The sequence below is a fragment of the Oncorhynchus gorbuscha genome, linkage group LG13 (assembly GCF_021184085.1).
Source record: "Oncorhynchus gorbuscha isolate QuinsamMale2020 ecotype Even-year linkage group LG13, OgorEven_v1.0, whole genome shotgun sequence".
NCBI lineage: Eukaryota > Metazoa > Chordata > Actinopteri > Salmoniformes > Salmonidae > Oncorhynchus > Oncorhynchus gorbuscha.
Genome location: NC_060185.1, coordinates 56067998 through 56083559, shown reverse-complemented (window position 1 = coordinate 56083559; position 15562 = coordinate 56067998).

Sequence of the window (15562 nt, the reverse complement as noted above, 5' to 3'; positions counted from 1 at the left end):
AGCTGCTAATGGCAACCCTGACGACCTTGTACCTATCCGGTGGGGTGCCCCCACCCAGGCAGTGGCAGGGCTGGCAACACTAGCTGCAGTAACCCATGGGGAGGGGGTCACACTCTGACATTCAGAGAGGGCATATTATTGTGGCCCTGGTGGCACAAAATCAAAGGTCTGACTGCATGGAGATGCTTGGGAATACGGTCACTAAGGGGGACCGTGTTTCAGGGAAAAGGGGTTATAACTGACCTCCATCAACTAGGATGTGACAATCAATTAATCAAATCTCTGCATTTCTGCCCATTTTTTTGCACAGTTTTGCAGGCCTTCTCATACAGCTGCAACTGTATATGCATTCGTAAATCAAGACCTTTCATGAGTTGGGCTCTGGGATGGTGCAAAGGTAGAGAATCTGAGTCTATGGTTGTTGTGGGGGAAAGGGGTTGTGTGTGGGTGTGTGTGTATCTCACAACTGTTGCGAGGGTGTAAGAGATGTTAGGGACAATATAGGATGATTCACAATATAGGATGATTCACAGTAAATGTTTGCTAATATAATAATTGCTTTGCCATAATGTAATTTTGGTCATGGCGAGACCGATGAGAGGTTAAAAATCCTTTGCCTAAATTGCCTACATTACTACAAATATTACTAGCTAATTATGGAAAATAAGAAACTGGATTTTAAGTACACACACTACTGTTCAAAAGTTTGGGGTCACTTAGAAATAGCCTTGTTTTTGAAAGAAAAGTACTTTTTTTTGTCTCCTAAAATAACATAAAATTGATCAGAAATACAGTGTAGACATTGTTCATTCTGTAAATGACTATTGTAGCTGGAAACGGCTGATATTTTAATGGAATATCTAAATAGGCGTACAGAGGCCCATTATCAGCAGCCATGGCACGTTGTTTTAGCTAATCAAAGTTGATCATTTTAACATGCTAATTCATCATCAGAAAACCCTTTTGTAATTATATTAGCACAGCTGAAAACTATTGTCCTGAATAAAGAAGCAATAAAACTTGCCTACTTTAGACTATCTGGAGCATCAGCATTTGTCTGTTCAATTACAGGCTCAAAATGGCCAGAAACAAAGACCTTTCTTCTGAAACTCGTCAGTCTATTCTTGTTCTGAGAAATGCAGGCTATTCCATGTGAGAAATTGTCAAGAAACTGAAGATCTCTTACAGCGCTGTGTACTACTCCCTTAACAGAACAGCGCAAAATGTCTCTAACCAGGATAGAAAGAGGGGTGGGAGTCCCCGGTGCACAACAGAGCAAGAGGACAAGTACACTAGTGTCTAGTTTGAGAAACCGAGGCTTCATAAGTCTTCAACTGGCAGCTTCATTAAATAGTACCCACAAAACGCCAGTCTTAACGTCAACAGTGAAGAGGCGACTCAGGGATGCTGGCCAGAGTGGCAAAGAGAAATCCATATCTCAGACTGGCCAAAAAAAATAAAAGATTAAGTTGGGCAAAAGAACACAGACAGTGGACAGAGACGGCTTTTTCTTTGCAACTCGAGCCTAGAAGGCCAGCATCCCGGAGTTGCCTCAACTGTTGACTTTGAGACTGGTGTTTTGCGGGTACTATTTAATGTAGCTGCCAAATCAGTTTCCAGCTACAATAGACATTAATAATGTCCACACTATATTTTTGATCAATTTGATGTTATTTTAATGAACAAAAATGTGTACTGTAATTTCAACAGTAGAACACTGTAGAATGCACATTAAAATACCTTAAATGTGTTTTACAGCATCAATGCTGTAGATTGCATTGCATTATGGGTAAAATGCTGAAACATACTGTTATTCCTGTAATTGTAAGCCTCCTGTAAAAATGACTAACTTACTGTATTTCTGTACAGTAGTACCCGAACACCGATGTAGTTGGCAGCGACAAATTCTGTGATGTGTGTGTGTGAGGGGGAGAAAGAGAGCTGTAATCTCATAGTTGGCAGGTTTGCCGGTTTTGACAAACAAGTTTTTCTTAGCAGGTTCCGAGAATTAACGCAGCATTTTAGGATATTTAGTTAAAGTTTAGGGACAGCTCAACTGCTAACAATGTCCGCGACTCGAACCTATGTACAGCAAGGACTGCCCTGACAACTGACTTGATTTCCACTAATGCTATGCTCTCGCCAAACGGTCTGTGAGGGAGCCATTTTATTTAGTATTTTTGTGGAAAAGTCGCCTAAATATTTTTTTAGCAGTACTTATTCCATATACTTCTATATACATACTGCATGTTTTCTTAACTAAGCTACAACTAGCTAGCTAACGTTAGCTTGTTTGGATTGTGTTAGCTAGCAGTCTATATTGCTGGTAAAATAATCAGTAATATTGTAGCTATATTTTAGTATTAACAACGTGCAGAAATCCATATGTGTGTTTCTTTGGATAGGCTACTTAACCGGTAGGTGCATGACATCGTGCTAACGCTATGGTATTAGTGTCGAAGTGGTCATACTGCTCCCTACTGTAATGTAACAGCAGGGAGCAGGTTTCGAACCCCCGACCTTCAAGCCCGAAGTCTAGCGCGCTATCGACTGACGCGAATGCATGCTCCAGCGGCAGCGGCGATATCCGCGCTTATAAACCCAGGGTCGTTACACTATAATTTGTCTAGGGAAGGAGCGAGAGTTTAGCCATGTCGAGTAACGTTACACCTTTAGTTTGTCAGGAGGCAGACTAACATTTTGCCTTGGGATGTCTATTTTTTGGGTGATTCCGTAGTTGGAATGAGGAATGGAAGCTCTCAGATGAAAGGGAATTGGTGCTTTCTAACGTTAGCTCTAGTTCAGAGATGGCGAACTCCATTAACACCTTTCTCTAAATATCTCTGGTTAACGTTAGCTCTACTCAGTCTTGGGGTCCGTGTGATTTTAGCAAAGGTGTTGTAGGATATTCCCCCTTATGCTTTTGTTATCCTTATTAGTCCATTAAATTAATTAATTCAGCAACAGGCACAGACTGATATCTAACCCTGCAGGATATTGAAGTTCTATTTTAATTTATTTTTCTTCAAATTATGTGGTTAGCTTGCTGCATTATTCAGGGCGATGGTCGTGGCATTTTCCCGTGTGAGTTGAATTTTCCTTGTGCTTTTGCTAACCTTTCAGAAGTGATTATTATCCAACCATGAATTAGGCAATGTTAAATGAATGATATCTCAATCATCAGGCACTGACTGATTTTTATTTTATTTGGCCTTGTAGTCTATAATATTTTTAGATTGTATGGGTAGCATGAGTTGCATGGTAATGTATAGCTTGATAGCTCTTTTGGTGTATGCATGCAATTTGGTGGCTGGGGGTAGTTTAATTTTCATATTGCAGGCTGGATGGTAGCTTTGGAATGTACAGGTTTAAATCCTGCAATTTCTGTTTCCTAAATATTAAAGAATTCATTACTCATGCAAAACAGACAAACTACAGTTTTGCTTGTGGGGTAGAGTGCCCTTGCACCAAAGCATAACTATTTGTTACACTACCCCAACCTCATCCTGCAATTCGAGCGACTAATTTGGTTTGAGAGCAAGCACTCCTACTTCAAGGAGTGTGCCAGAAAACTTGTCTGAGAACCACCAGTTACTCCAATCTTAATTATGCAGGGCCAATTGTTTCCACATAGCATTGAAGTTGTTGGTGTCATTAATTAATTTGAGGAGCAATTTATATAATAATAAATAAAATATAATATGTACAGTCAAAAGGGTTCGCAAAGCACTGCAGAGGTGTCTAAAATTGTATACAAACCCTAAAGGCCTTGTAATGGGAGAAAATGATGACGGATACACATTTGGAAAGATCTCACTGATTCTGGTCACAGAATCACAGGTTCATTTAATTGCTGGGGTGTATCAGTCTGTCACTGGTCGGTCTCGGGGTTCATTTTATACCAGATTCTCTGATTTAATGAAGATAGTCTGAGTAATTATTACCCACTACCAGTTTATAAAGTGTCAGGTTTCCCTGCATCACTCAGTGTGTTCTCCTTAAACCAGTGTAGGCACTGAGGGTCTTCAATATGCAATTAAACACCAATAGCCCGAGTTGGAGACCGAGATGGTGAGATCTTTGTCGGAGCATCTGAGGGCAAATGTTGGCGTGGAGAATATTAACAACCTTGAATATGTTCAGCAGGATGACAAAATACAATTTGACGCCAATATAGTGCTGGGAATTGCTTCAGTCCGTCAACCAAAGAGGTGAGATCTTGATTGATAAATGTAACATATTTATGTAATTGTTATGAAAAAAGGTGCTATCTAGAACCTAAAATTGTTTTTTGGCTGTCCCCATAAGAGAATCCTTTGAAGATCCCATTTGATTCCAGGTACATGTATAACCCTTTTGATTCCAGGTAGAACTCTTATGTGTTCCATGTAGAACCCACCACAGTTGCCAGTTTAATACTGTCATTTTTCTTTACAGCAATATAGTTGTCACGCCCTGGCCTTAGTTATCTTTGTTTTCTTTATTATTTTGGTTAGGTCAGGGAGTGACATAGGGGATGTATGTGTTTTGGCTGGTCTAGGGTGTTTTGTATGTTTATGGGGCTGTTTCCTTTCTAGGTAGTTTGTAGGTCTATGGTTGCCTAGATTGGTTCTCAATTAGAGGCGGCTGTCTATCGTTGTCTCTGATTGGGAACCATATTTAGGCAGCCATATTCTGTGGGTGATTGTCTTCTGTCTTTGTGTCATTGCACCAGATAGGACTGTTTTGGTTTTCACTTATGTTGTTTTTGTATTTTGTAGTGTTCTCGTGTATTATCTTTAATAAACATGTTGAACTCTAACCACGCTGCATTTTGGTCCTCTTCTTCAGTGGAAGAAAACCGTTCCAATAGTATACAGTACTATTTTCCTTACTGTATGTTAAATATTACTGCATCACTGCTGTAAAGTAAAATTACAGTATTAAACTGGCAACTGTGGTACTGGTATAATGATGTAAATTTACAGGAATTTTTTACAGTGTACAGTTGAAGTTGGAAGTTTACATACACCTTATTCAAATATATTTAAACTCAGTTTTCACAATTCCTGACATTTAATCCTAGTATAAACTCCCTGTCTTAGGTCAGTTAAGATCACCACTTTAATGTAAGAATTTTCACAAGGTCCTTTGCTGTTCTGGGATTGATTTGCACTTTTTGCACCAAAGTATGTTCAGCTCTAGGAGACAGAACGCTTCTCCTTCCTGAGTGGTATGACGGCTGTGTGGTCCCATGGTGTTTATACTTGCGTACTATTGTTTGTACAGATGAACGTGGTACCTTCAGGTGTTTGGAAATTGCTCCCAAGGATGAACCAGACTTGTGGAGGTCTGGTTCATCCTTTTTTCTGAGGTCTTGTCTGATTTATTTTGATTTCCCCATGATGTCAAGCAAAGCGGCATTGAGTTTGAAGGTAGTCCTTGAAATGCATCCAGTTACACCTCCAATTGACTCAAATGATGTCAATTAGCCTATTAGAAGCTTCTAAAGCCATGACAAAGGCACAGTCAACTTAGTGCATGTAAACTTCTGACCCACTGGAATTGTGATACAGTGAATTATAAGTTAAATACTGTCTGCAAACAATTGTTGGAAAAATTACTGTCATGCACAAAGTAGCTGACCAACTTGCCAAAACTATAATTTGTTAACAAGAAATTTGTGGAGTGGTTGAAAAACTAGTTTTTAATGAATCCAACCTAAGTGTATGTAAACTTCTGACTTCAACTGTATATTAATTGGGGACAGGTTGCTGTTGCTAGTTAATTTGTCCTTGTATATAAACATTGGGGTGTTATGTTACCTGAAATGTACAAAGTCCTCTACTGTGACAATTATTCCACATATAAAAGGGTAACGTTAAACCAAGTTTGTTTCTAATAATCTTTCTTCCTTAATGCTTCTTCTTTGGACTTTATATGGTGGTTGCCAACCAATTTTAAGGTGCATTGTCACAACTGACTGGAGTGTGGACCTCAGTTCATCTTTCAATCACCCACTGTGGGTATATGCTCATAAAAACCAATGGGGAGATGGGAGAGGCAGGACTTGCAGTGTGTTGAGCATCACAAATAGAACCAAGTTCTATTTTAGCACCTGGCTACGCAGATGCTTGTTGTCGTGCGCGAGCAGTGTGGGTGCAATGATTGAATAACATGTATGTGTACATTTATTTTGCAGCCATTACAATGCGAGCAGTGTGGTCAACATGTTAGTTAGCATTTACTGGTAGGTATCATACATTGAAACATCTTTCCTACCCTAACGCCTACCGATGTCATTCTTCTGTGAGCTGCTCCACCAGTTGAGAGCTGCATACACTTGCTGCCTGCAGATGATATTCCACTGAAACTAGGCTGTGTGTGCGTCGCGCATGTAAATATATTTCACGTGCTTTGCGATTGTCGGCTACTTTGTGCATGCTTTCTCTATTGTGCTACATAATTGATAAGTCTTATACAGTACCTTCACTACACTACTTTTGTACGAGTCAGTAGTGATTAAGGAGTATGAGCCATGCTCACATAAAAAGTGCATATACGGTTTATACTTGCATGTACCCTCTGCTGGCCCTTTGTACTTATAAGAACTTCACACTCTTATATGGGTTGCTGTCCTTTCAGAATCCTGTCACACACGTGATGGCCTGTAGGTTTGTCATTTGCTCAAACATGTCTAATAGATAAGGCTCTTAGGATATTAATGTTCCAAGGAGTGTATATATTTGTCTTGGTGAAACGATTTCAAGCGCTGGAAGATGATAATTACGAGTGTATTACTCCACTGGTCTCGGCTGGTCTTGGGAAGGAATTAAGAGTCCTCACCGAGTCAAGACCAAGTACAAATGTATCCGACACAAAGACAAGACACACTCAATATGTGGTATCGAGATCTTACTTGAGACCGGTACTACAAGACTGCTTGAAACTAGTCCGATCTTCTCAAACAATGCTGCTCCTCAGATGTTTGAATATTAGTGGTTTTGCTTTGGAAAAACTTTCAAATTCACTTTGAGATGGTTCAGATGAGTGCTTAATAAGAGTCATGAATTCAAACCCATCACCGCTGACAAGGCAGCATTCAGATTATAGCCAAGAAAATAGACCTTGAGCATTGAGGGCTAAATGATGTTAGCAGGCATTAAAACTGTCTTTCCTCAGTAAAATAATCTCTCTAACCATTTCTCTAGATGAGCTTGTAAAGGTACCACAGAAGTCATAGCTGAGACATTGATGGAAACCAGATGACACAACAGCTCCCGTTCAAATCACAGGTGGGCAAAAAAAAACAGACAGTGGGTCGACTTCCTACAGTCTCATTTCGCAAAACGTAACCATTAACGATGGAGGATCAAACAAATATGGCCTAAATGTTTGTATAGCCAAACTGGACTTTTCTTTACTAAAACAGGATGTTTTATGTTTTGGATTGTCTTTTTAGGCCCCCTCTCCCTCCGTATCAACCTTAAAGATTACCTGTTTCCGATCTCATGTGACTCTTCCATAGTCTGTTTGCATTACATTTCAACTGTTGCTCAATCTAAAATGTCATATGGGTCTACAAAAAACAATTAGATTTGAGGATTTGTGTACGTTTCATAGAGCGAATTACTCTTGTCTTTGGGATGATGTTTTGAAAAATATCAAAGCACTTGACTCTGCCTTAAGTTTTCTTTAGTTAAAATTTAGACAATTAGCTTCTGTATAAATGTTTATGTAGGGATTGAAACAAGGTTTAAGACCTTGCCCTTTTCAAAGCGGTGCACAGAAGTTTTATTGTGAGCTGAGAGGAGAACCAGCCATCCAAGTGAGCACATTCTCCTGCTCCCAGACTTTACAACGTGCTATGTAGGCTAAACCCCTTCTCACCTTATTCTTGGTCATATGTGTAATAACGCCACAACACTGTATATGGATCTATAACAGTTTGGAGATAACGTTTCCATTCAATATCTTGTGTATTTCCCTGTCTGTGCTCCAAGTCAAGCAACTGCAGCTCTGCTCAGAGAGAGTTGGGTTTGGAAGTCTGTAAATTCTGACAGGCAGCATCTCAGTCACTGCTGAACTTATCTGTGAAGGATTGACCTACCATTCCACAAACGCATCCATATGTGAGGAGCCTTATGTTTGTTGGACAGGTTGAAATGGGGGGAAGAAAGTCAAGGTAGGATACCAATCAAGCCTCAACTCCATCTGCTTTTTATGCCCTGAATGAAATGTCAGAACATCCAGCTGCTCTTTTCCAGGGATTGTAATTTAGAGAACACACACATACACAGCTCTTTCTATTGTCCATGCCAGCAGCCTGACTCAAGCCTGTTTGGAAAGACACTTACAAAATATACAGCCATGATTGTAACTAGTGTCTTAGTTGTAAAGTGAGCAATTTAAGTCAAATGTGTGCAGAGAAATCATTATCTAGGCAGAAACTCAAATAGGAAGTACCCATGCTAAGGACTATTCAACGCTGGTCTGACCAATCAGAATCCACGCATCAGGATTGTTTTGATCATGTGGACTGGGATATGTTCCGGGGTGCTTACGAAAATAATCTAGAGTTTATAAGTGATTTGGAGATGTAGTACCCCACTGACTATTAAAACCTACCCTAACCAGAAACCGTGGATAAATGGTAGCATTCGCGTGAAACTGAAAGCGCGAACCATCGCATTTAACCATGGCATGGTGACTGGGAATATGACAGAATATGAACAGTGGGCATCCCGAGTGGCACAGTGGTCTAAGGCACTGCATTGCAGTGCTAGCTGTGTCACTAGAGATCCTGATTCGAGTCCTGACTCTGTTGCAGCCGGCTACGACCAGGAAACCCAAGGGCGGAGCACAATTGGCCCAGCGTTGTCCGGGTTAGCGGAGGATTTGGCTGGCAGCGATGCTCTTGTTCCATCGCGCACTAGCGACTCCTGTGGTGGGCTGGGCGCAATGCACGCCGACACAGTTGCCAGGTGTACAGTGTTGCCCCCCGACACGTTGGTGCAGCTGGCTTCCTGGTTAAGTGGGCATTGTGTCAAGAAGCAGTGCGGCTTGGCTGGGTTGTGTTTTGGAGGACGCATGGCTCTCGACCCGAGTCCGTACAGGAGTTGCAGCGATGGGACAAGACGGTAACTACTAATTGGACACCATGAAATTGGGGAGAAAAGGGGTACAAAAAGATGTATATAAAAATAATATAAACCATGTAGTTATTCACTCCTCAAGGCAATCAAACAAGCTAAACGTCAGTGTAGAGATAGTGGAGTTGCAATTCAACGGCTCAAACACGAGACTTATGTGGCAGGGACTACAGACAATGACAGACTACAAAAGGAAAACCAGCCACGTCGCCGAGACCAACGTCTTGCTTCCGGACAGGCTAAACACATTCTTCGCATGCTTTGAGGATAACACAGTGCCACCAACTCGGCCCGCTACCAAGGACTGTGGGCTCTCCTTATCCATGGCCGACATGAGTAAAACATTTAAACGTGTTAACCCTCGCAAGACTGCCGGCCCAGATAGCAACCCTAGCCGCGTCCTCAGAGCATGTTCAGACCAGCTGGCTGGTGTGTTTACGGGCATCTCACTATCCCAGTCTGCTGTCCCCACATGCTTCAAGATGGACACCCTTGTTCCTGTACCCAAGAAGGCAAAGGTAACTGAACTTAATGACTATCGCCCAGCAGCACTCATCTGTCATCATGAAGTGCTTTGGGAGACTAGTCAAGGATCAAATCACCTCTATCTTACCTGCCACCCTAGACTCACTTCAATTTTCTTACCACCCCTTTAGATCCACAGACAATGCAATTCGCCTTCACTCTGCACACTGCCCTATCCAATCTGGATAAGAGGATGGTACCATAGTACCCTCCAAGCTCATCATTAAGCTCAAGGCCCTGGGTCTGAACCCCGTCCTGTGCAACTGGGTCCTGGCCTTCCTGACAGGCCGCCCCCAGGTGGTGAATGTAGGAAACATCACCTCCACTCTGCTGATCCTCAACACTGGGGCCCCACAAGGGTGCGTGCTCAGCCCCCTCCTGTACTCCCTGTTCACCCATGACTTTTTGCACAAGATGAGATTGCACACACGAGTTTGCACACGACACAACAGTCGTAGGCTTGATTACCAACGTTAACGAGACAGCCTACAGGGAGGAGGTGAGGGCTCTGAGAGTGTGGTGCCTGGAAAACAACCTCTCACTCAACGTCAACAAAACAAAGGAGATGATCGTGGACTTCAGGAAACAGCAGAGGGTGCACCCCCCTATCTACATCGATGGGCCCTCAGTGGAGAAGGTGGAAAGCTTCAAGTTCCTTGGCGTACACATCACTGACAAACTGAAATGGACCACCAACACAGACAGTGTGGTCAAGAAGGTGCAACAGAGCCTCTTCAACCTCAGGAGGCTAAAGAAATTAGTCTTGTCACATAAAACTCTCAACTTTTACAGATGCACAATTTAAAGCATCCTGTTGGGCTTTATCACCACCTGGTACGGCAACTGCACCACCCGCAACCACAAGGCTCTCCAGATGGTGGTGCGGCCTGCCCAACCCATTACCGGTAGCAAACTACCCACCCTCTAGGACGCCTTCAGCACCCGATGTGACAGGAAGGACAAAAATATAATTGAGGACATCTACCACCCGATCCAATACCTGTTTACCCTGCGATCATCCAGAAGGCGAGGACAGTACAGGTGCATCACAGCTGGGACCGAGAGACTGAAAAACAGCTTCTATCTCAAGGCCATCAGATGGCGTAGCAGTCGGACGTCGTGTCGTGTCCCTTGTGTATATATATATTTATTTTTTTTGACATTTCTTCGCATATCTTAAAACATTTTGCTAAACCTCAACTTCGAAATACTCTCCTGCAACCCGCCTCACCCAATATAGCGCGGATCTGCGTTTTTTTCTAAAGTACTTATATTTACTTCGGATCCGGAACCCCTCAACTGAAGCTAGCCAGCTAACTACCAGCAAACCATTGCTAGCGGTCATCAGCTAACCTTTAGCTCGGAAAGCTCTCGCCAGTTCGAACAACGCGACTCTAACCAGAGCATAACGGACCTATTTATGTTTTTATTTTTTTATCCCCGGATTCCCACCGCAAACGGAACATTTTCAGCTGGATCTTCACAACTAGCAAACTAGCTAACCGCAACTCCGGATGATTACTCCTGGCTAGCGTTTCCATCCACTTAGCTTGAAGCTAGCCCAGACAGAGCTCCTGTGCTACCACCGACGCATACTCCTGGGCTACAATATCCGGACCCACGACCGGTCTATCGATGTCACCACATGAAGCGGCATAAACAGACTCACCCCATCGTGGCGTCCCCCAAAGACTAACTTTCTAGCCCTTGCTATCTGCTTGCTTGCTAATTCGGCCTGCTAACTGCTAGCTTGTTTAGCCCCGGTCCGCTAACTGCGACCTTGCTCAGCCCAGGCCTACTAACTGTTAGCTTGTTAGCACAGGCCTGCTAACTGTCTGAATCGCTGCGTCCCCAGCCAGCCCAACCACTCACTGGACCCATATTTACTTTCAATCTCTTTTCGATTTTTAATTTGATTATACCTTCCGGTAACCTGCCTCACCCAATGTGATACGGAATCGCTATTATTTTTAATTTTAGGAAAACATTCAAGAACCTCCAGAAGCTAACCAGCTAACGAGCTACAAGCTATTTAGTCATTGTTAGCCACTGCTAGCGACTTTACCTTCTGCACAGCCAGCCAGTTTTTTTTTACCTGGATAATACTCGCCAGTCCCATCCACCGCTGCCCCCTGGACACTGATCACTTGGCTACATAGCTGATGCATGCTGGACTGTCCATTAATCACGGTACTCCATTCTGCTTGTTTATGTTTTATCTGTCGGCCCCAGCCGCACTCAGGCTCTGTGTGTAGTTAATCCGACCCTCCCTGCCTAAGTCAACGCCATTTTACCTGCTGTTGTTGTGCTAGCTGATTAGCTGTTGTTGCCTCACCTACTGTTTAGCTAGCTCTCCCAATTCAACACCTGTGATTGCTGTATGTCTCTCTCAAATGTCAATATGCCTTGTATACTGTTTAGGTTAGTTATCATTGTTTTAGTTTACAATGGAGCCCCTAGTTCCACTCTTCATAACCCTGATACCTCCTTTGTCCCACCTCCCACACATGCGGTGACCTCACCCATTACAACCAGCATGTCCAGAGATACAATCTCTCTCATCACCCAGTGCCTGGGCTTACCTTCGCTGTACCCGCACCCCACCATATCCCTGCCCCTGTCTGCCCTGCCCCCCCCCCCCCCCCCCCCCCTCAGCTCCCAGCTGTGCCCTGGACACCATTTGTGAATTGATCGCCCCCCCCCATTTAGCTTCAGAGTTTGTTCTGCTAGGTGACCTAAACTGGGATATGCTTAACACCCCGGCAGTCCTACAATCTAAACTAGATGCCCTCAATCTCACACAAATCATCAAGGAACCCACCAGGTACAACCCTAAATCTGTAAACAAGGGCACCCTCATAGATGTCATCCTGACCAACTGGCCCTCCAAATACACCTCCGCTGTCTTCAACCAGGATCTCAGCGATCACTGCCTCATTGCCTGTATCCGCTACGGAGCCGCAGTCAAACAACCACCCCTCATCACTGTCAAACGCTCCCTAAAACACTTCTGTGAGCAGGCCTTTCTAATCGACCTGGCCCGGGTATCCTGGAAGGACATTGACCTCATCCCGTCAGTTGTGGATGCCTGGTCATTCTTTAAAAGTAACTTCCTCACCATTTTGGATAAGCATGCTCCGTTCAAAAAATGCAGAACTAAGAACAGATATAGCCCTTGGTTCACTCCAGACCTGACTGCCCTCGACCAGCACAGAAACATCCTGTGGCGGACTGCAATGGCATCGAATAGTCCCCGCGATATGCAACTGTTCAGGGAAGTCAGGAACCAATACACGCAGTCAGTCAGGAAAGCTAAGGCCAGCTTCTTCAGGCAGAAGTTTGCATCCTGTAGCTCCAACTCCAAAACATTCTGGGACACTGAAGTCCATGGAGAACAAGAGCACCTCCTCCCAGCTGCCCATTGCACTGAGGCTACATAACACGGTCTCCACCGATAAATCCATGATTATTGAAAACTTCAACGAGCATTTCTCAACGGCTGGCCATTCCTTCCGCCTGGCTACTCCAACCTCTGCCAACAGCTCCCCCCCGCAGCTTCTCGCCCAAGCCTCTCCAGGTTCTCCTTTACCCAAATCCAGATAGCAGATGTTCTGAAAGAGCTGCAAAACCTGGACGCGTACAAAGCAGCTGGGCTTGACAATCTGGACCATCTATTTCTGAAACTATCCACCGCCATTGTCGCAACCCCTATTACCAGCCTGTTCAACCTCTCTTTCATATCGTCTGAGATCCCCAAGGATTGGAAATCTGCCGCAGTCATCCCCCTCTTCAAAGGGGGAGACATCCTGGACCCAAACTGTTACAGACCTATATCCATCCTGCCCTGCCTATATCCATCCTGCCCTGCCTATATCCATCCTGCCCTGCCTATCTAAGGTCTTCGAAAGCCAAGTCAACAAACAGGTCACTGACCATCTCGAATCCCACCGTACCTTCTCCGCTGCGCAATCTGGTTTCCGAGCCGGTCACGGGTGCACCTCAGCCACGCTCAAGATACTAAACGATATCATAACCGCCATCGATAAAAGACAGTACTGTGCAGCCATCTTCATCGACCTTGCCAAGGCTTTTGACTCTGTCAGTCACCATATTCTTATCGGCAGACTCAGTAGCCTCGGTTTTTTTGGATGACTGCCTTGCCTGGTTCACCAACTACTTTGCAGACAGAGTTCAGTGTGTCAAATCGGAGGGCATGCTGTCCGGTCCTCTGGCAGTCTCTATGGGGGTGCCACAGGGTTCAATTCTCGGGCTGACTCTTTTCTCTGTATATATCAATGATGTCGCTCTCGCTGCGGGCGATTCCCTGATCCACCTCTACCCAGACGACGCCATTCTATATAATTCCGGCCCGTCCTTGGACACTGTGCGATCTAACCTCCAAACGAGCTTCAATGCCATACAACACTCCTTCCGTGGCCTCCAACTGCTCTTAAACGCTAGTAAAACCAAACGCATGCTTTTCAACCGTTCGTTGCCTGCACCCGCACGCCTGATCAGCATCACCACCCTGGATGGTTCCGACCTTGAATATGTGGACATCTATAAGTACCTAAGTGTCTGGCTAGACTGTTAACTCTCCTTCCAGACTCATATCAAACATCTCTAATCAAATCAAGAGTCAGCTTTCTATTCTGCAACAAAGCCTCCTTCACTCACGCTGCCAAACTTACCCTAGTAAAACTGACTATCTTACCGATCCTCGACTTCGGCGACGTCATCTACAAAATGCTTCCAACACTCTACTCAGCAAACTGGATGCAGTCTATCACAGTGCCATCCGTTTTGTCACTAAAGCACCTTATTCCACCCACCACTGCGACCTGTATGCTCTAGTCGGCTGGCCCTCACTACATATTCGTCGCTAGACCCACTGGCTCCAGGTCATCTACAAGTCCATGCTAGGTAAAGCTCCGCCTTATCTTAGTTCACTGGTCACGATGGCAACACCCACCCGTAACACGTGCTCCAGCAGGTGTATCTCACTGATCATCCCTAAAGCCAACACTTCATTTGGCCGCCTTTCGTTCCAGTACTCTGCTGCCTGTGACTGGAACGAATTGCAAAAATCGCTGAAGTTGGAGACTTATCTCCCTCACCAACTTCAAACATCTGCTATCTGAGCAACTAACCGATCGCTGCCGCTGTACATAGTCTATCGGTAAATAGCCCACCCGTTTTTACCTACCTCATCCCCATACTGTTTTTATTTATTTTATTTTATGCTCTTTTGCACATCAATATCTCTACCTGTACATGACCATCTGATCATTTATCACTCGTGTTAATCTGCAAAATTTTTATTATTCGCCTACCTCCTCATGCCTTTTGCACACAATGTATATAGACTCTCCTTTTTTTCTACTGTATTATTGACTTGTTAATTGTTTACTCCATGTGTAACTGTCTGTTCACACTGCTATGCTTTATCTTGGGCAGGTTGCAGTTGCAATTGAGAACTTGTTCTCAACTAGCCTACCTGGTGAAATAAAAATACAAAAATATAAAAAATCAGACAGTTAAACAGCGATCACTAGCACGTTAGAGGCTGCTGCCTATAGGCATAGACTAGAAATCACTGGCCACTTTAAGGAATGGAACACTAGTCACTTTAATGTTTACTTATATCTGGCATTACTCATATCATATGCTGTATTCTATACTATTCTACTGTATCTTAGTCACTTAATGTTTACATATCTTGCGTTACTCATCTCATGTGTATATACTGTTTTCTATACTATTCTACTGTAGTTCAGTTCCGCTCTGACATCGCTCATCCAGATGTATATAGTCTTAATTCATTCCTACTTATATTTGTGTGTATTGGGTATGTGTTGTGTAATTTGTTAGATATTACTTGTTATATATTACTGCACTGTCGGAGC